General features: G+C 37.5%; 1 long non-coding RNA gene across 1 annotated transcript; it reads left to right on the top strand.

Moving 5' to 3' along the window:
* Positions 1-1,683: 1,683 nt before the first annotated feature.
* On the top strand, positions 1,684-2,733 carry LOC147510091 (uncharacterized). The gene is made up of 4 exons (XR_015216711.1): positions 1,684-1,749; positions 1,839-2,147; positions 2,220-2,321; positions 2,461-2,733. It is a non-coding gene; the product is annotated as an uncharacterized LOC147510091 (long non-coding RNA).
* The last annotated feature ends 19,793 nt before the right edge of the window (positions 2,734-22,526 follow it).

The following is a 22,526-nucleotide window of genomic DNA, read 5'->3' as shown; positions in this document are numbered from 1 at the left end:
GAAAGAGTGTAAAAATATTCCCAAAGAATAAATGATATGTTGAAGGGTCCATTCAGAGTCGTTATATTGTTTTACGAGTCGATTAGGTATGCTATGGAGTATATGCCCAATTCGGGGATGGAAATCATAAATCAAAGCGTGTGGCCTTTCCGGATGAAGATGGCGAGTATAGTGATGAAGGGCCTTTTGTTCGATGGTAAGAGGCGGACCTTAAGTGTTAAACAATGGATTCAAATACGTAGATGGGTCTTGTTTTAGACTAGGCGTCGAAAAGCTTGATGATTACTACAGGTGTGTTTTTTTGACACATTTGGTTTCTAAACCCACTCTAGTACTCTACATGAAAATACTCATGCGTAATTGCATGAATGATTTGTAGTGAATACCGCTCCTTACAATCTCGTGGTAGAGGAAAAAAGGGGTTGCAAAGTCGGAAGTCGGATACAAAAAGATTTCATTGTGCGGTTATATAACAAGGTATTGTTTAATTCATCCGTTAGTTAAATAGGAAATCTGAAGTTAGTAATATTAGCTTTCTAACTATCGCCTTTTTACGGTTATTGGCTGCAAATGACACCAAGAGTGACTTATGGCGATTAGTTGAAGGACCATTGCACCAAGCTAAAATGTATAGAAAGTACCGCATCAATGGTTTTGTCTTTTCTACTAGGTCGCATGATCTAAAACAGTTGCCACACAAGATAGTGGTGTTTGCATGGAGGCAATCACTTCGTTTACGTCAAGTAGGAAAGACTAAAATCCATTAGATGCATCGGCCGAAGTGGTATAGGGTTATTGAACAAATATTAGAGCTGGACTATACAAACTTTCAACAAGTAGTCTTTTATTGCAATTGGGTGAGGGTGGAGGACAAGACCAATGGCTGCAAGCTCTGTCCAGACTCTAATTTGGTGTTGGTCAATCTTAATAAGATGAAAAGTGTTGATCAGTACTTTGATGAGCCGGTCATTCTCGCTTCCGAAGCTAGTCAAGTGTTTTACTCGAAGGACTTGAAAAATCCTAATTGGTCGGTAGTCATCCATTCATCGAGGCGATTGACATGTGGAGTTGACTCACTAGATGTACCAACTATTTTCCAATCTACCCTTGAGGACCAACCTAATTTGAAGCCTTTGATGAAGTGCTTAACCTGATTGTAATTGTTTTAGTTTCCAAACTATGATACAATTTTTTGCTTTAAAGTTTCCAGTCTTAATATGTATGCTTATTGTGTATATTATTATTATTATTCATTTTGTTTGTTATGTATCTCTCTGGGGTTTATTAAATTGGTGGTATGTGTGATAAGGTAATGAAATACTTTTGTTTGGATTGAATTGTTTATATACTTTTATTTATTCTTCTTTCTCACCTTTCATGATTATATTTTTCAGTTACCGGACTACTAATAGACTATTTTGCAATATATGTTAGGATTTCATTTGAAATGGTATCGAGTCAACCACGACCTAGTGCATCTCAACCTTACGGTTACGCCTCACATGCATCACCACTGACCTTCTACTTCGGTTTCACGGGCATCTCAAAACCTTCAGCGACATGCAAGAATTAGAAAATGTTAGGAAGTTACCTGTATTGATTGATATTGATGGTGTTGTCGTTGGTGATAATGCCTCGGATGGAATACTGCGTCTTTGGTAGTCTTATTCGAGCTCAGATCCCGTTAGTTACACTGATTGGAGGCTTGTACATCCTGACTTCAAGGATAAGGTTTGGAATGCCTTAATGGTAAGGTTTACCTCTGATTTTTTTTAATGCATACTAGACATTTTGAGTTTTAGCTTCATTCACATTACTATATAACTTGTGTTTTACAGCGTGAATTTGAAGTTACAAATGTCGACCAAGCACTAGCTCGTTAACATGCAGAAAAAAACCTTTGTACTAAGTTTAGATATGGAAAATGGGTCTTGAGAAAAGATATATTGAATAAGTTTGAGACCTTGGAAGAACAAATCGCCGCATGCCCAGATGGCATTGATCCAAATCATTGGGAACAGTTTGTACTATATGAGAACACTCCTGAAGTGATGGCAAGAAAAGCGAAGAATGGTGAGAATATAAAACTGAATGATTCTCGACATACACTTGGGCGGGATACGTATGCCAACATGTTGCATAAAATGGTAGGTGTCTTTCCATAAACTTTTAAATTTTGATCACGATATGCTAACAATTATTTACCAATGTACATGTAGAATAAACAAAATCCTGACAAGATACATGGACGGGTAGACAGTTGGAAAGCAGGACATGAACGTCGTAATGGAACTGTTTTGGAGAGTGCTCGAGCCCGTTATGTGAGTTTGCATTTCACTTGAGTTCCAACTATAATTTTGTTAAGTCTTTGTTATTATAGACAATTTTTTCTCGACTGATTTACCTTAAGTTTGTACTAACTTGCTAGTTTTGAACTAATTTCCATGGAAAACACTATAGGAATTGGTGGAGGCTGCTCAAAAGAAAAGAAAAAATGCAACTTCAAGTGGAGAGGGCAGTGCAACTCATCTTGATTTTGATAATGACGAATTGACCGAAGTTTTAGGAGCGGACAAAAGGAATAGGACTCGTGGAATCAGCTCTAACCTCTCTAAGAAGCAATTAAAACGTACAAGTATTGCGAAGGTGATGTTAGCACAAGCAAGGTCTTCATCAAATTCTGAATTTAAGGGTGAAATGAGTGAGATGAAATCCTCCATAACTAGAGTTGAGGGTGTGTTGATGGTGAGTTTGCCTTAAATATAAAACTTATTGCTTTCATCATATATATAAATCTTAGTTTTGTTTTTCATTTTGTCAGGATATGCTTAAGCTTGTAACCAACAATGGAATGTCGAATAGTCAACCGCTGCGTGGGGATACAACACCCGGAACCGATGTTGGTTCCAACTCAGTTCGCCGTTCGTCTCAATAGAATTTAATGAATATGTTTGAACCTGCGAACCCTCCTGTGAACCCTCCTGCGAACCCTCCTGCAAACCCTCCAGTAAACCCTCCGGCAAACCCTCCTGCTGAAACGTTGAGTGCACCTCTTAAGGTTATCCTATTAGGTAGAGATGGTGTTCCGGTTGCTAGGGGATATGTTATGACTACCACCGCTAATATTTGCCATGGCAGAGTCGTCCTTGGAGGGGAGAAAGAGATCTACATCCAGGAAGTCTTGGTTCCCAATGCTCCTATTTATGATAGACCTCAATTTGGCTGCTCGGACCTTAGTGATTTTGTTGAAAGGGGGCCTTTGATTTGACTTGAATCAAGGTTGCAGTATGAGTAATCTATTGTGTGGGATATGCAAACTTTTTTCTATTTTGGTTTTTTGAGTATGTTTTTTGTAAGTAATGGTACGAGCCTTTTGCAAGATGTAAGAATGACATAACGAACTTGTGCACTATAGCTTGTTATGATGGTATGATGGCTAGATGGTTTATAAGAATGTTATATTATGAAAGTTTTTTGTTTTTGCAGGTTGAAGAGATAACAACCCGTTTTTAACTCCCCGATTAAAAAGTAATGAAAGTCTTTTGCTTTGCCGGTCCCAAGCCCGATAAAGGAGGAGGGAGAGTGGTGGACAGTTCTGCGGTTATGCTACGTTGGTTGGCGTCCATCGGGGTAGGGCGGCAACAATTGTTCTTCGTGGTGGAGCCGATCGTATCCGAACACCGTAATTGTGTGATCTAAATAAATCTTGTGTGTTAACGATTACTCATTGATGAACATCCTCTGTTTTCATTTAAGTTTATTGAGGAGGCCGAGCGAAGTTTGCATGATGCGATTATGATAGAAGTTAAGCAATAAAACCTAAAAAGATTGCAATTACGTGGGACACAATGGTCTCATCCACTTGTTTTACATTATAATATGTGCATAGTTTCTACTCAGTAAATTGACCGGCTAATTTGAGCATTCAAATACTTCAAGCATCGAGATAGTTACATTTTCTTTCTTTTAGGTATTTCATTAAGCATGGATCAGGTTTGTTTATTTTCTTTTTGTAATGCATCCTCCTTTGCGATTCGCGGTTGTCTCTTGAAATTTTTGCTCACCTATTTTTGCTCATTTTGTTGTAAAGTGGAAGAATCTCCAGAAACATATGGATGCAATTGACAAAGCATTAGCTGAGAACTCTTAGGCCGTTGGTATGTCATTCCTTTATTGGGCTATAGTAGGTGTTTAATCCTGTTTTCCGGGAGCAGAGGGTTTCTGAACTATGCATTATTCTCAAGTAGATTACATTCAAATTCACCTTAGCTGTCCCTACCCACCCTATGGTTAGTTTAGTTAAGTGATAGGCTGCTTTTGTTGCACTAATGAGTATAATAAGTGTACTATCAATTTTATTGGATTTAATAAACTGGCACTCTGCCAAACGCCTAAACCCTCCTTATGTGGAGGTTTGTTGGAAAACAGAAAATAAAATTTGGAAGTATAGCTTGCTAAACTTGTAACTTTGAACTGTTACCATGCTCTCCTGTATGATGTATTTTAATGAAATAATGTACGACTATATTCGCCTAGAAGGGCCACCGAGTTCCGGTTTAAAAAATATTGCAAATGAATATTTTGAATGGATGAAAAGAAAGTGTCTAATGGAATCCGAATAGCATACTCGGTCTGAGCAAAGTTGTTCGCCGTCAAGACCTTCAGAAGTTCAGTATGCAAATGAAGATACATCCCACTCACATGCAGATCCTGACATGGATATGGAAGGTCAGTGCCTTTATCGCAATTAACACTTTCATTTTCTTTCACGATTGCAATCTTTTTGAAAGAATTTATGAAAGATAGCATTATATGGAATTTAGACAACTAGGATTATTTTTTCTTTTCCGTAACTAAGTCAGTCAGTCTCATTTCCTGCATTTACAACGATACTGTAATATGTCCATTATATTTCATGACTCGAAGCATTTCTCTATGTGGTTGATTTGTTTATAGATGAGAGTTAGCAGCCCAATGAAGACCTTGCGAAAGTAGCCATGGCATATGATAGTGCGGCAATCCTGCTTGGATGTGCAGGTAAGGACAAGCCAAATTTACCACCGGTGAGTTCGATTTCTCAAGAACTGGCATTTCATAAGTTACATACCGTGGAAGAAATTTGAAATTTTGGGTTTTACTTTCACTCTTGCCTTTGGCCAAAGTAGCGATCCTTTAGGAACGACTCCATCTCACTTTGGAGCTCGGACTTCTCTGTTTGGTGAGTCCCTTTCCGTGCAATACTTGAATTTTTCAGCTTAAATTTTCCAATAAATTTTTCAGACTTCTCTTCAAGTGTTAATAATAGTGTCTTGTATAATTTTTTCTCTTTGTCTGTTTCCTATTAACACCCAAAAAAAGTAGTAGGGGCATGGTGGAGAAATATGTATGCGAGAAATATGTATGCTTGTTCTTACATTGGTTAAGGGTCATGTGCGGTCGCTGAGGGTGCCTGAGAGGTGGACTGCATGATGTAATAACACCGACATATCACCATCCATTATTTTCCAAAACAAAAGCTTCCCCGGATGGGACTAAGCCCCCACTTCACCTTCACAAAATGGTATTACGCTAGTATTGTTCTCTCTGTGCCCTAACACAAGATTGTATACCTGCTCTCTCTCTCTCTCTCTGAACGTTTTAGGGATTCCGGAGAGTTCGAGCTAGAGCAACCTCAAACCAAAACAACGATGATGGCATGATGAGGTTTTTCTACACTGAACTATACCGTTGTTTCATCTATAAAGCGTTGTAAACCTCATCATTTATACCATTTTCATAGCTATGCACCTTTAAAATGTTTACTTAGTTTCTTTCATTTCTAAATACAACAATTGCTATTTCTTTCATTTCTTTTGCCCCCCAGTTTGAAGTTCAAAAAATCGGTAATTCAAAGAGGAAAAGCTTAGAAACCAGATTCCAAGGTACGGACATTTTATCTTTAAAGCTAGTTCCTCTAACTAAAAACGTTATTGATTTGGGTGAATACTCGATGGTCAAAGGAGCCCAATCAATGATCGTCATTGTATTTGGCTATATGGTTTTATTCAAGTCATCCAATTCCATTGGCCTACCATGTAGCTATGGTACATTACCAGTGAATTCCACTCACTACAATGCATATGTAGTAATGGATGTGTATGTGTATGTGTATGTGTATGTGTATGTGTACAATAAATTGGTCTAGAGAGTCTCATTTAAAAAAAAAACAACTCAAAATTCCTACCAATAATTTTTTTTGGGTTTTAATACCCCTGCATTGTTGTTTTTTATCAGCTGTAGGAACGACTCCATCTCACTTTGGAGCTCAGACTTTCTCTGTTTGGTGAGTCCCTTTCCCGTGCAATACTTGAATTTTTCAGCTTAAATTTTCCAATAAATTTAGTGACTTTAGTTAGTGCACACGCCATTGCCGGCATCAGTTTTACACTTTTACTCAAATTTTGTCTCTGCTAGTAATTATTGAAGGATTCACACAAGTACTATTCTCAAGTGTTTTTACTTGTTCAAATTCATTTATAGGTCTTTATTGAAGGATTACTTACTTTCCAATAATGTGTTTTTGTTTTTTTTTGTGGGGAAGGATGCATTTGTGCTGTGTAGGGTGTTTAGGAAAAGTGGACCGGGGCCGAAGAATGGGGAACATTATGGTGCGCCTTTGATTGAGGAAGAGTGGGATGATAATAATGTTGTGTTTCCGAAAAGTGAATTTGATCACGATTGCACTTTGGATGGATTTGATGAATATGTTCAAGCACAGCAGGTTTGGATTTTGTTTATTTTTGAATGTGTTTCTGTATGAGATCTTATTATTTGGGGTTATTTGGTGGTTCAGGGTATATAGCTTTGTGTATACTGTTGTAGTGATGATGTTGTGATGAATTTGATTTGAACTGTAAGTGGAAATAGGCATTGTGATAGCAGTTTGATCACAAAACTTTATTACTCCTAGGGAACTGATATTAATGTGTTATACCACCAAATTGGTTTAGCTGGTCTCGCTACAAAAATGAGAATTTTTTTTTTATTAGCAACCCATTAGCAACGGTTCATAACCGTTACAAACGAATTTTAAATTAACTAACAAATTTGCAACGCTTTATAACCGTTACAAACGAATTTTAAATTATTTTTTTTAAAATTAACTAACAACTTTGCAACGGTTAAAAACCGTTGGTAAAAATTTTAACAAATTACCAACGCTTAAAAAGCGTTTGTGAATTAAAAAACCGTTGCAAAGGTTTTAAATATGTGTACGAAATAGTTATACTAAGCGTTGGAAAGTTCTGTTTGCAACGCTTTTTAAGCGTTGGAAATTTCTGTTTGCAACGCTTTTTAAGCGTTGCAAATATTTCCAACACTTTACCGACGCCATATTTGCAACGCTTAAAAAGCGTTGCGAAAATTATTAGCAACACTTTTTTACCGTTGCAAATAGCCTGTTATGGTGTAGTGATCTTTTCTCGGATTTTTGAGTCATGTTTCTCTATGGGGTGAATTATGTCTTTCTTGCTTATTGTTTTTCATTATAAAAGTAAATATATATATATATATTAAAGAATAAACATAGTAATCTAGGAAGTCTCGGGAATCTGACTTTAAAAGACCCACTTAAAAAAAAAAAACAAAACAAAACAAATTTTCTAAACTTTGTTGTAAAAAATTTGTTTGGGGGTAGGGTGTTCATGTTTCCGTCCTAGAATGTTTTATGTCCCATTAGAGTTGTTGAGGCCGTTTAATTGTATTTTGATTTGGGTTGACATAATCTATGAATTTAGAGTTCAGTCGTTCGCATAACGTACGTCATGCACGCACTTCGAGGCATTTTCCACTATCTTATATGTCATGCACGGTCGGAATAGAGTGTTTTATGGATCATTGGATTGGAAATTCTATCCTGATCATTTCCATATCTCATTCGCAAAAATCGGACCGGTAACGAAGCGACAAATGTAGTTACCGAAGGGAACTACAATGCGAGATCGCATTGTGTTCGCCAGGCATCCCTCAGAACCAACCAGCTGGCTGCAGCTCAGTGGATTGGTCGGAACGTCCTGGGCAAGGAGAAGGTCAGCGACATCGGTCTGAACTGCCTCCACATTTTATGGATACTCCAGGAGCAGAAGTACGAGTTTTGTATCTTGGAGTTTTTGCTTAGCTTGATTAGGGGAGTAGGGAAGGCTGTTGCACCTCTCCTTGTGTTGATAACCAAGATCATGCTGAAGTTGAGAGCAGCTCCGGCGTCTGATAGGTCTTACATCACCCTGCACCAAAATCCTCGCATTTATAAGGAGTGTGTCCAACGAGTTTGGAGGTTGCCTGAGGATAGGATATAGGACGAGGAGTATGGTGGAAATGAGAATGCCAAGGAGGATGGGGAAAATGAGATTGCCTCGGAGGATGAGGAGGACTTGACTTGTTTTGATGCGGATGCCCTAGAGAGGTGTTGGTCAGATGCAGAACGCATGGCCGTAATTCATCGTGGCATGCGTTCACTCAACACTATTTGCGAAGACCTCCGGACTCGACAGGCTACTATCCATCATAACTTCGAGATCTGATCCCAGCGGGAGGACGAGCGGTGGGAACAAATGAGGGCCGAGCTAGAAGCTCAACGCCAGTTCCGGGCCGACATGCTTGCACGATTCCCACCTCACGGGGATTCTCCTTCTAAGGACACACCATCGAGGCACGAGCGTCGTCGCCGAAAGACGAATGGTGCTGGCCCATCAGGAGCTCAGGAGCTATCTCCTGACCGTGTGCCCTCCGCGACCAGTACCGAAGTAGTTAGGGATAGTATCGTTTGATATTTATTTGTAGTTTCATTATTGTTATTTATTTTAATGTAAGTTTAATTCCGTAATTTGAATTTTGTAGTGAAATGTACTTCGAATAAAAATTTTAATATAATGAGGCTATTTTCATTGTGCGTGGTTGTTTAATATTGATCCCACCTTCCCAAATTGTTTGGGGGTGGTGTTATCTATTCCAAAGATGATTTTTATATGACCCTTGTTTTAGAATTTATTATGAGTCAAGATGAAAATATGGCCGTTTAGGCAAATCTATGAATAAGTATATGAAATCTCGATTAAATAGGTAGATTCTATCCTAAATTCAACCTAAAAGATACTAGGTTTGTTTTAGAATCAAGGAAATGAGTTGTTTCCGTTTTCGGGTTTGGAAAGTTTAGGATTTCGAAACTGCCGTAAAACTTTTGGCAACTTCGATCCGTTTTAGCAACTTTAAACCTATATAAACTTCATTCATTCTACACTCTCAACTCACACTACACCTAACCTTCATCACTCACCTTTCACTCCCACGATTCCCACGTTTCGCCTCAATTTCGATCTTCAAGACGGGCCTTTTGCGCCTGAGGGAGGCGCCTTTCGCTACTGCAATTTTTTTCAGAATTTTTGTCGAGCGCGACTTTTCGCTTCAAGGTGAGCACAACCCGCTCAAACACTGGAATTCCAAAATCTTCATAGCGCGACTCGCGCCGACTTCCGTGGACGAGAAAAATCCAGTTTTTCTGGGGTAGTTTCGGATCATTCGCGCAGCTATTCCAGGCGTAATTTTGAGATGACATCTCCTACCTTGATACCGAACAGTCTTTCAAAGATTTGTTCCAAAGCACTACTCATGGTGCTTGGTTTCGCGAGGCGATCACATACGTTGGCTGGGAACCGCTTATGGTAAGACCTGATGCACTTTATTCTCCAACACTAGCATCTTATTTTTATGATAACTGCATTTTCTTTGAGAGACCAGATGGAGAACAAGTGTTCTCCATCAACATTGATAATGAACCAATGGAAATTACCAGGTTCTTGCTAGCATTTGTTCTTGGACTTGCTATGCCCGCTGAAATACAAGATCGACCCATGGTGCTATTGGGTAGATAATATGTATGTCTACACTTACGAGTTTTTGCAAGAGTCATATGGCGCGGGCATTTTCCGTATCGAGGACCAAGGGGAATATAACGTCGCCTTTGGTAGCCTGTCCATGAACATAGAAACTGTTATGTTTTGGATCATGCTAAACATTTTAGGGGAATGGCGTTTTTCTTCTGTGAATGAGGCCACTTGTAGTGTCTTCCTTGCTTTAGCCACGGGACGTATGTGTCATGACCTTTCCCGAACCTTGATGTCTAGTTTAGCTCGATCCCATAGCATGAGGCATAAGTACCTTCTTATGCCTGTTCTAATTTCCCGTATTATGCTATGTTTCTTTCCTATTTTTTGTACACGTTTCACGGATTGGATTACGGTCAACACTGTACGACCCACCAATTGTATTATTCGATCTTTCCGTGCAATGACTTGGCAAGGGTGGAGGATACAACCTCATCAGGTTGCACCCTACACCCGTCGGACACTGGGCTCTTAATAGGTTAGCAATAATAGATGATAAATGGTGGGAAGCCTGGCAAATTATCATGGCACGGCAGGACGCGAAGGAACCTCACTTCTTTATAGAAGAAGAGGATGAGGAAGATGATGAGTAAAGCGGGAGATAAGGTAAGTTTTAATTCTAGTTAGTGTCTGCTTATGTCCCAAGCAATTTCACTCTTGTTAACCCCATAATGGGTAGAACTCGTATAGAGTTGAGTCAGTTTTTATTTCCTATATTAGTATGTTCTAACCTTGTTTTGCAGATGTTCCTAAATTTTACGCGATTCAATGGTATTTTTCCTACCCTCTTTATTTAAAATGCTTTGAGGACAAAGCATGTTTCTTGTTTGGGGGGGGGGGGGGCATTGAAACACGTGTAATTAAGGCATCTATTAGGATATAGATAGAGATAATATGCATTTGTTTTCAAGTTAAAATTTCAAAAATTCAAAAATATAAATAAATAAGTTCATGCTATACACTTAGGAATATTGGTATTGTTTTCCTTCTCTATGCTCTTAATAATCTAGAAGTCTCACGTAGATTTTGCATTAGAATAATTTTTAGAAACTTAGGTTAATATATAGGTAATAATCTTTGCATCTATCTATAAATATATTACATGAGTATCGAGGGTTGTTAGCAGTAAGTTTCTGAAATCTAGGCTAGAGTACTTATTCTACAAATCCTGTGAGAATATAGCCTAAAGCCTTATATGAGCGAAACATTTGAGAAATGACACAAGGGAGAAGTAAAATCCGGATAGAGAAATCACACGTCCACTTGCTTGATCACTATGCCATATCCTAAGCGAGAATTTAGGCCCTCTTTGGATCGATATAGCCAGAAATTCAAACTTATGAATTATTTTCCGCTAGTCACCCCTCTGAGCCTTTCTTTAGCCTTTCATAAACCACAAATCCTTTACCCTGTTATAACACAAAACAAAATAAAAAATTTAACCTACCCAATTTAGATAAGTCTGAAAATAGAATGAGGAAGAAAGAAGAAGAGAAAAACTTGTGTAAACAAAAGTTAGTTAATGGCTTCAGAAAATAAAGAAAAGAAGTTTCCATCCAAAGAAAAGAAAAATAAAAATAGAAATAAAATAAAAACTCCAAAAATAGAATAAAAGGGAGTCAAAAGCCAAAGAAAAGAAAAAGAAAAAAAAATATAGCTAAGGATGGAAACAAAGTGTAGAAGCAAAAGTAAATAACAAGGTTTTCTCTAGTTACATAATCCGAAGACTCTATTATCTCAGACTTGTCCTTTTTGAATATCCATTTCCTTCCTTCTTAAACCATCTCCTAATCCCCGCAACACCTAATAAATACCTCTAACTCAATTAGGAATAGGTTAGTGTGATAGTAAGTGGCAGATGTGTTTGATCGACTCAGGCTTCCTTGTTTTCATTGAGATTGTAAGGTAAAGTGTGCCCAATGCACACTGGAGTAGCGAAACTTGAGTGGAAAAATCAAAGTGTTGTATCTTGACTATTATTGTGAGAACCTACTTAAGGAAGCTATTCCGAGTTTCAGAAACGAACCTGCTAGGCATTTCATAGTATTACTTATTGTATATATGTTTATTGTAGATGATTGATTATTATGCATATATTAGTTTAGGTTTCGACTTGATTACTCTATATGCATTGCTAGTGAGAGGAATAGTTAATTTAGAGCATGAATAAGGAAACAATAGTTTTATTTCTTAGTCGTTGTAATATAGATGAAGTTTGTGAGTACCTTCATCGGAAAACTCTCACGAGGCTATAACTTCGTCCACTAGGGAATTCCTAGTGGTTTAAGGCCTTGTTGCATATGGTCAATGCAATCGCTCTCAATAAACGAGAGTAGTTAGAACTCCATTTTTGGTCACTTATTCTAATTTCTCATCTTTGCTTGAGGACACAAAAAAAATACTGTTTGGGGGGGGTTTGATAAGAGCCCAAAACTGTAGTTTTAACCCTCAGAATGATCATACTTTTAGACCAATTATGTGAGTAATAATTAAGAGTTAACACTGATTACGTGTTTTTATGCATTTCAGGCTTCAAAGTCCATTATGTGTAGAAATATGCCACTTTATTGAGATAAAGGAGCAAAGGTCAGTTACTAAGGAGTTCTGTGACTAAAGGCCAAGATTCAAGAAGACAAAGCCTTTCTAAAGCCCGATCAAAAGCAAAAAAGTCGACGCGGGCAGAAACAGCACACAAGTCAGCAGAACTTCCGAAGGCCATATCTTTGGACTCAGACCTTGGAATGGGGCCTACCTTATGTCAACACGACCGGCTCGGAAAGATCTTTCCAATGGTCCAAGCCTTGACCCAATCAGAGGAAATAAAGTGGAGGAAAAGTCTATTGAAGCTAACTGCAACTGAAGAGGCCTTTTTGAATTTGAAAAGAAGAATGGGTTTTGGGCCTGATTCTCTGGCCCAAAACATGGCTCCAAGCCCATGCACGATTTTTGGATCTGAAAGTATAAAAACAAAATCTTATCTCTTTGTTAATGGTAGATAGTTAATGGTAGCTAGTTAGACCTAAAACTATTGATAATTATAGATCTAGTTTTCATGTAATAAAATTAAGTTTAGTTTTAAATTCAATTCTTGTTTTAGATTAAACTCTTAGAATCATTATTCTTAATTAGTTTGATAAATAAAATAGCTATTTGTCAATTTCAATTCTGGTCATTTACAATTGTTTAGATCTAGTTCCATGTTAAATTAATTACTTTAGAACAAGTAGATTATTAATTTAGTATTTGAATCATTGTTTTATTATTCATTAGATTAAGAAAATAGTGTTCTCCATAAGTTAGTTTCATTTCCATTAATTGTTTAGTTTCAATTCGCAGATTCAAGTAATTGTCATTATTAGTTTAATTCAATTATTGCATTTATAGTTTTGAATTGGGTTTAAAAGCAAAGCTTTAATCATGTTTGTTTGAATTCTTTGATATCATGTCCATTGTTTGAATTCCATTATCGGAATGATAATTTCCTTTCTACTCTAGAAACGATTAGTTCACCATGAGAATGGGTTTAACCTCCATTGTTATGGGGAATGCCAGAATTAGCATCTCCAATGGGATGAAAGTTTGATTTTACACCTCAAATATAAAAAAACTCTCTCAATGGGGTTATAAACCGTAGGTAATAGTCGCCAATAATTTCCCCTTTCTACTTAAAATAACTCTAACTTAAAAACTTCGGACGTCACTTCATTAGTTTATTTTTAACACCATGAGAATGGGTTTAATCGTTCACTTTTTTTTACAGTTATGAATTAGTAGGAATTTATGCCATACAATTAAAGTGTAAAATTAATGGGGGATTAGGTGGAGGTGTAACCATATGCCCTTAGGGATTAGGAGTAACCATATATTGGCGCTTTCAATTCGGGATTACTGACGATTAAATATTGATTAGTAGGATTAAGTCGAGTTAAGGTGGAATCAATCCCCCTCTAACTCCTTATCATAGAATCAACGTAGCATTCCATAGTTGTTCTAATAGTCGACTAGTTGCATCTTGTGGGTAGTTGCATCGTAGTCTAGTTGCCACTTCGTAAATCTCTCATTAGACTTTAAAGTTAAGAGTATTTATACTTAGAAAACACAGCATGCGGAAGGACTAGGAGTGGAACGAATTTGTTACTCCACTCTATTTCGATAGAATTGAGAGTAGAAACTTTGATAAATATAGACACGTAAGTAGTTTTAGTTTACTTACGTTTTGAGTTTCATCGTTCATTTCGTAGGTAAACTATTCAATTTTATGTTTATCAAATTAAAAATAATAGAATCCTAAATATTAATGTTAACACACTAATATGTAATCCTACCATTCTTACGTTTAAATCAATTCTTCTTACTCTCAAAACATAATCATGCAATATAATGAGTAAGGATTCGTCCACTCTTAACTCTCTAGACTTAAATCGAATTCAACTAATCAAACCCAAAAGGAACAATGGTGAGAGTAATGATTTGATGTGAAATTTCTATACTACCATTCTCAATACAAGAACAATAATAACAATAAGACATAATTAAATTAAACTGAAATTAAAACTAATTTAGAACTAAGATTGTGAATAACTAATTATGAATATAAGACAACTAAATCTAAATCAGAATTTAAACAATAATCTAAATTGAAATGAAGAACTAATACTTTATTCTAAAAACTAAATATGATTCTAAACTAACTAATTGAATGAATGTAAAAAGACTTTACGCTAAATACTCCATTAACATTAGCTTCCTAACCTAACTGCCCTTAACAAAGAGTCAAGCTTTTGTTTTTATACTTTCAGATCCAAAAATCGTGCATGGGCTTGGAGCCATGTTTTGGGCCGGAAAATCGGGCCCAAAACCCAATTTCTTTAGTCCAAAATGGGCTCTTCAGCTGTAGTTGGCTTCGACAAATGTTTCATCTATTTCTGCTTCTCTGATTGGGCCAAGGCTTCGACCGTTGGAAAGCTCTTTTCGAGTTGGTCGTTTTGACATAAGGTAGGCCCAATTCCGAGGTCTGAGTCCAAAGATATGGTCTTCGAAAGTTCTGCTAACTTTGTGCACTATTTCTGCCCGCATGGACTTTGACTTTTCATCTTTTGACCGGGCTTTACAAAGGCTTTGTCTTCTTGAAAATTGGCCTTTAATCACAAAACTCCTTAGCAACCGACCTTTGCTCCTTTATCTCGCTAAAGTGGCACATTTCTGCACATAATGGACTTTGAAGCCTGAAATGCATAAAAACACGTAATCAATATTAACTCTTACTTATTATTCACATAATTGGTCTAAAAGTACGATTGTTAAGGGGTTAAAACTATAGTTTTGGGCTCTTATCAAACTCATTTGATAAACATAAAATTAGTAGTTTACCTACGAAATGAACAATGAAACTCAAAACGTAAGTAAACTAAAACTATTTACGTGTCTATATTTATCAAAGTTTCTACTCTCAATTCTATCAAAATAGAGCAGAGTAACAAATTCGTTCCACTCTATTTTTATTTTTTTTTAAGACAAATAATACGTAATATACAACCTAATATGTGCTTAACATTTACATCGTGTTTCTATACCACCCCCAAACAATTTGGGAGAAGGGGGTTCATGAAACAATTCAATAGCACAATTAAATTATGTAACTAACTAATTTTTATAATTTTTAATATTTTATAAATAAAAGTGCGTAATTTACATCCTAAAAGTGTCTAATTTTTGCAAATGTTTCTATCCCACCCCCAAACAATCAAACGCTTTGTCCTCAAAGTGTAAAGAAGATAAGGAAAGAATTTACCATAGAAACGTGGCAAAATTGATGCACTGTAATGTAAATATTGTAAAGATGATATGATAATATGAAGCACAATTAAACCGGGTATGCGTTTCTAACTAACACAAACTCTAATGGAGTAAACATGACAAAGCTTATGGTGGCAACAAGATTTGAAATGAATACCAAAATACGCCACCCCCAAACAAAATTGGAAAACTCTTTTTAAGTTTGAAAATTTTTGTTTGGCCTATACTCCAGAAAGTTGGTATTGTACGAAAACTTGGGTCTTTTAAAGTCAGATTCCCTAGACTTAAAGTGATATATATGTATTAACAAGCAGTTTCCCATATATCAATAATCTAAATAATTGTGGGTCTTTCCACAAATAATTAACATGGAATGCACCATCAAACAGAATTAAGCACCAAGATTTCCTATGACGTAGCTTAGTGGAATGAGAGCAAAGCCTTATAGATCTAAAACCTAATCGAAAGCATACAGTTTCTTCTTTGTCCTATGAAGGGGATGCCAAGTAAATGAACGTGAGAAAATTGATGGTTGTGGAAGATAATGGGATGTGGATAATTTTGAGAAGGAAAAATGGAAAAAATGAAAAAGTGTCAGGTGGCTTGTCCTTGGGTGTTACTTCTTCACCAGTTGGTTTTAGATAGTTATGAAGCATAGGAGAAACGCCAAGGTCAAGTACAAACTCAATGGTTCTTTGAAAAGGTAGAGGGCGAGGAACATTCATGATGGAAGGTGAATGAGTGGCATGAGGATGTGAGGTGGGTGAATGGTGTTCAACTAGTGTTCTTAGGTCTATATCATCAGAAGCCTTGAGATATATGCAAGACATTCCTCAATAGGTGGGTAAGAAGAATCACTGGGATAGAGGGCGAAAAATTCTTCTTCCGTCATGGCGTCAAGAGATGAATGGATGTCAATAGGAGAGAACTTCATGAGGAAGGCAAAGAAGGGTTGCAAAAGAGTCAAAGGAAATCCTCCTTGATGTTATCTACGTCTAGGGAGTAGAAATTGTGATCCTTGTCTTCTTCCATAAGAGGGGTATCTACTAGTGTGGGAACTAAAGTGTTAGCCGCACTAATGTGAGGTACAAAACTCCCAATGGACTTCACTTCCCCTTCTACAGGCAAACCTAGTTGTCATTGTTTTTGTCTAAACATGTTAACTTCTACAGAAAGAATTCCAAAAGAAAGAGTCAATGAGCCATCCCGACAATTAATTTGGGCATTGGCGGTTGCCAAGAAAGGACAACCTAAGATGATGGGAATGGAATCATGAGCAACTTTTGTGTCAAGAATAACAAAGTCGGCTGGATAGTAAAAATCCTGAACTTTAACGAGAATATTTTCAACTACACCCTTGGGATACTTAATAGAACGATTGGCTAACTGCAAAGTCATTTTGGTTGATTGAAGTTTTGTTAGATGTAGTTGTTTATATAAATAAAAAGGGAGTAAGTTAACACTCGCCCCCAGGTCTAATAAAGCAGTTGTTATGAAGGTATCACCTAAGGTGCATTGTACAGTAGGACGACCAGGGTCCTTGTACTTAACAATTCCATTATGTTTAGATAAAGAGGGATATTGTTTAGTTAAGAATGCTCCGTGGGGTATGTTGGTTTTCCTCTTCTTGGTGCACAACTCTTTTAGAAACTTAGCGTGTTTAGATAGACTTTTTATAGCTTCTAGAAAAGGTAGGTTTATAGTCAAATTTTTAAACACTTCCCTAATCTCATCAAAATTCCCATCCTTTTTAAACACAACTAGTCTTTGGGGATCTGGTGCTTTATCGCTATTTTAGCAGAAGGGATAAAAGTATTATTAGTCTTTGCTTTATCTCTAGCCATTTTCCATCTAGGTGTCCATATTGGAACCTCTACAGGTGTAGGGTCTTCACTTTCTATTATTGGGTCTTGTAATGTTTTCCCTTTTGGTTGTGGTTTAACTGGTACTTCTACAGTTGTAGGGTCTTCAGTTTCTATTATAGTATTTGGTATGGTATTATTTTTAGTTTGCGGGTAATCTTTAGGCATAGTCACTTGGTTATCAACTACTCGCCCTGAACGAAGGGTAGTAACTGCCTGTAGGTCCCCTTGCTTTATATTACCATTATAGTAAATACTATTTATTTCAAAGGCGATGTTTGTTGACTTAGGATTAGGCACTGCTTGACTTGGAAACACGCCGGTTTGGTTATTATTTTGGTTAGAAGACATGTTAATAACCTTTTGGCACAAAGACTGCATCATTTGCATCGTTTGTTTCATCATATTAGAGTTTTGATCATGCTGATCTTTCATCAAGTTGGAGTTTTATTGCATAATTTGATTTTGTTTCTCCAACAAGGTCACTACTACTTTGTCCGGTAGATGGTTGTATTGGAATTAAAGCTTGTTGGCGTTCATGTCTTGATGTTGATAGTTCTCGGGTTATGGGTACTAAACCTCTATTCTGTCACCTAAGTTCCCTTGTCCTTGATGTTGAGTTAACTGGTTGAAGTGTGATGGTTATGGTGGTGTTTATGCATAGACAAGAGGACAATAGAAGTCGGAATGCTCAAGACTATAAATGCACATTACAACGAGTAGAGTTAATGTTCATGACCTGGAGTGGGTTGTTGTTGAACAGAGATGGCATCTACCTTTTAGTGAGGGCATCGATAAGAGTTTTAAACTTCGGGATCATATTTAACCTCAAGAGAATAAGGAGAGGAGAGGGGAGGAATCGTTACCTCCCCATTGTTGTTCTTCTTAGATTGATCTTCTAAGAATTTATAAGCCTCCAGGCTCCTTTACTAATAAAACTACCCCGGTCATGATATCTAGAACCTCCTTATGACGATGTAAAAGCCCCTTGAAGAAGGCACGAACAAGCGTGTCTTTCACAAGATTATGATGTGGGCATTCAATGAGAAGATCAGTGAAACGATTCCAGGCCTCTGAAAAGGATTCATGAGGATTCTGGCGGAAGAAATGAATCTTTTGAAGCATTTCATCTGTCTTTAGTGGTGGGTAAAATTGTTCCATGAACAATTGAACAAGTTGAGCCCATGAGTCCACAAAGTTTGGCGTTTGGGCAGTTAACCAAGACACCGCCTTATCGGCTAAGGTGAAAGGGAATACCCTCAGTTTAATTTGTTTCGCACCAACCGTAGGATGGTAGAATGTTGTTAGGACTTGTTCAATCCTACGCATGTGCTGATAAGGTTTTTCATGGTCTAAACCATGAAAAACCGGTAATATATAAATATATTAGGGGGAAAAAAATCCCCACTAGGTCTGCAAGAACGATGCATGACTTAGGGCCATCGTTTAGGGCTTTATAAAAATCATAGAGAGGAGTCTCTTGTTCTTTAGCCATTGATGCAAGTGTAGTGTGTGAAATTCTAAATAGGCGTGTTGTATTTATTTCTACGAAAAACAAGCCTGATTATACTAGAATTAAAACTCCTCTGACAGAAGAGGCGAGGAGTGGAAGAAGGAGTACCTGAATGCCTCCTTGCTACACGTTTGAATAGCGTCTTGTATAGGCAATCTCAGTGTATTTAATAAGTTAGAAACACTGAATAACTTGAAGAAATAGAAATTTGAACTAACCTGTGAAAATTGGGTTGTTCACGCTGAATTTTCCTTCGAGGGCGCGGGTGCGCTTCACTTGGGCGAGGTGCGCGCCGCAAAATTCGAAGTTCTAGTGTTTTGAGCGCAGTGCGCTTGCTTTAGAAGCTGGTCGGTCAAAGGTTTTCGAATGTCCTGTGTTTTAGCGCGGATCGCGCTCGGTATGGGCGCGGGTCGCACTTTAGGGTTTTCGAGTTTTAGGCCTTTTATCATACTCCAAAAAATTTGAAATTTTACAGTAATTTTCTAAGACATCTATCAAGTAGCCTGTAAAATTTCAGATAAATCGGAGCTATGAAAGTCTCTCTACTGCCTTGCAAAGTTTGCAAAACAGTTTTCGGACACAATACAAACAACCGAATGGTTAACCCATCAAAACAAAGCCAAAAATTACCAAAGTTTTACTGGAGACTCCTGACAGATCCTACTTGTTCCTGTCAAAATTTTAGAGCAATTGGAGTTCTAAAACCTCTCCTTATCGGCTGGTGTTCCATATATTAAGTGTTTGCAACACTGCAGAAACACACTGGAAACACTCTACTATTTAGGAGGTCAAAACAAATCAAAAACTCGTCAAATTTTTACTACAAACTCCTGACTTAGGATAGATACTCCTGTAAAAATTATAGAATTTTTAGAACTCCCTAAGTAACCTTACTCGTGTGTTTTTCAAGAACATATGGTGTGAAAACTGAAATGCAGCACTGTAAAGATCGTATTTTTTTCACAAGGTAAACCAACTTTGAAAAATCTGAAAATATTCCAGTAAATCAACAATACATTAAATATTATGTCTGAAAATTTTCAGAATTTTCGAAAATTTAGAAATACCTTCACCGCAGTATTTTTCTCTGTGAATCCGCAGCCCCTATGCCTAAAACAATGAACAGTTCCGAAAATTCAAGAAATAAGAATGAAAAATTAAAAGGGTGGGTGGGTAGAGAATGGGGGATTGCCCCTTGGATTCAAGCAATTGAATTCTTGTCTAGAATGAGATTAAGATGGCAGGGGCACCATTTGATGGAGTTTAAAAATAATATGGTGACAACAAGGAAGCCTGAGTCAATCATTTCCATAACTCATTCGCCAAAATCGGGCCAGTAACGAAGCGGCAAATTCAATTTGAAATTGCGCGAAAAATTAGAAAATTTTGGAATTCAAATTGGGCTTGGGCCCAAACCGCATGCACATCTGTGCGTCTCCTTCCTTCCCAAAAACGCACAGTTCTTTCCTTTTCAATCCCGCCGGTTACCAAGGTTTAAAACAAACCTTAAACACCAAAATTAAAAAAAAAAAAAAAAAAAAAAAAATAGAGAGAAAAGGAAACCTAACTACACCCACGCCAAGAAATTCAAATCCAAGTAAAATCTTCTCCAAACCATTACCACCACCAACCAAACTCCGAAAACAGCCACCAATTCAAGTAACCACCGCCACCACCATTGTTTTTAGTTGTTTTTCTTCAAACTCGCCTCCCCCACAGTCTACAAAACCATTAGTTGTCTCAGAAACTTCAATGGCACTACGACGAAGAATTTTCCCGGAGCACGCGTTTGCTGCCGACAGCTTCGCGCCATTTTACGACGCGGAGATGATTAGGAGGGATTGGAACAGACTTTGGTACTCGTCTGAGGAGTTCTATCACTATGATGTGGTAGAACAGTTTTATAAAAAGCGAGAATTGGAGGGGGATAGGATTTTTATAAAGGTAGCAGGAACGAAAATCATCACGCTATCAATTGGAGGGGGACAAATGGAGTTTAAACTACCAATTTCAGGCTTCCTATTAATCACATCTCGTTAGTTCGTGCCTTTTTCAAAGGACTTCAACATCACCATAAAGAAGTCCTTGACATAATGAATGGGGGTAGTTTCCTAAGTAAAGGAGCCTCGGAGGCTTACAAATTTTAAGAAGATCAAACTAAACGTAATAACAATTGGGGGGGTAGTGATGATATCCCCCGCTCTGTTAGTTCTTCTTCAACAGTTAAGGCCGCCGGTATGTTTGAGATGAAACCCGATCTAGAACTTAAAAATTTAATTGAATCTCTAACTAAAAATGTTGAGGCTATTTCTGTGCAACAAAAGCCTATTCCCGTCATGAATGTTAACTCCAACCCATGTAATGTCTGTTTGAGTCCTGAGCACCCTGAATCCTATTGTCCTCTCGCCTATGAACAACAACAATTAGAGCAAGACAATGTTTGCTCCATTAATAGCTATCCTATTCCTAATGCCCCATGGAGAAAACATCCCAACTTTAGTTGGCGAAACAATCAACAAGTTTCACCTCCAGGGTTTAATAACCAAAATGTTAGGCAAGCAAACAACTATAATCAAGCTCCACCTAGGCAAGGGCAGGGGACAAAGTCGTGGAAATTATAATAATTATAACAACCAAAGCCGCCAAACCACGACAAGGTTTAGCACAAGGTCGGGTAATTATAATAGTTATAATACCAATAGAGGTATCGTTCGGTTAACAATAGTAACTATCACAACCCACCCATAAATAATCAACGTGAGATAGTTCGGTCGCACCACCGTGACTACTACATCATCACATCCGGATCGTGATAGACGCCTTTATACGGTTACCCAACAACTTTTCCAATCAATGACTCAATCAAACCAACAGATCTTACAATCCATAAATCAGGGCATACAACAGTTAGCCCAAGAGAAAGCCCAACCAAAAGGCGTGTTTCGGGACAAGCGATACTAAACCCTAAAACAAAGAAACCACGACCTTTGAGGTAAACGGTAATACTAGTACTGAAACTACAATCGTAGGTGACCTTAATGCCATCACCACTCTCCGCTCTGGAAGAGTGGTTGATAACACAGTAACTATAATACCGTAGTAGAAACTATAATACCCCATCAGTACTCCCTACACCGGATATTGAACTAGATACCGCAGTAGAAACTGAAGAGCCTACTACTGTAGAGGTACCAGCTAAACAACAAACTAAGAAACAGAAAGCAAAGGTAACACATCAAGTCGAGCCATACGCTAAATATAGAGCGAAACCACCATTCCCTCAGAAGTTAGCCATGCTAACCAGGGATACAAACTTTGAGGAGATTAGGAACGTTTTCAAGAATCTAACGATAAACCTTCCTTTTCTTGAAGCTATTAAAAAGCTCCCTAACCACGCTAAGTTTCTTAAAGAGTTGTGCACTACTAGGCGTAAGACCA

The sequence above is a fragment of the Coptis chinensis genome, chromosome 3 (assembly GCF_015680905.1).
Source record: "Coptis chinensis isolate HL-2020 chromosome 3, ASM1568090v1, whole genome shotgun sequence".
In the NCBI taxonomy this organism is placed as follows: Eukaryota; Viridiplantae; Streptophyta; class Magnoliopsida; order Ranunculales; family Ranunculaceae; genus Coptis; species Coptis chinensis.
Note: the sequence above shows the minus strand (reverse complement) of the source record. Positions and strands in the feature narration are given on the sequence as shown.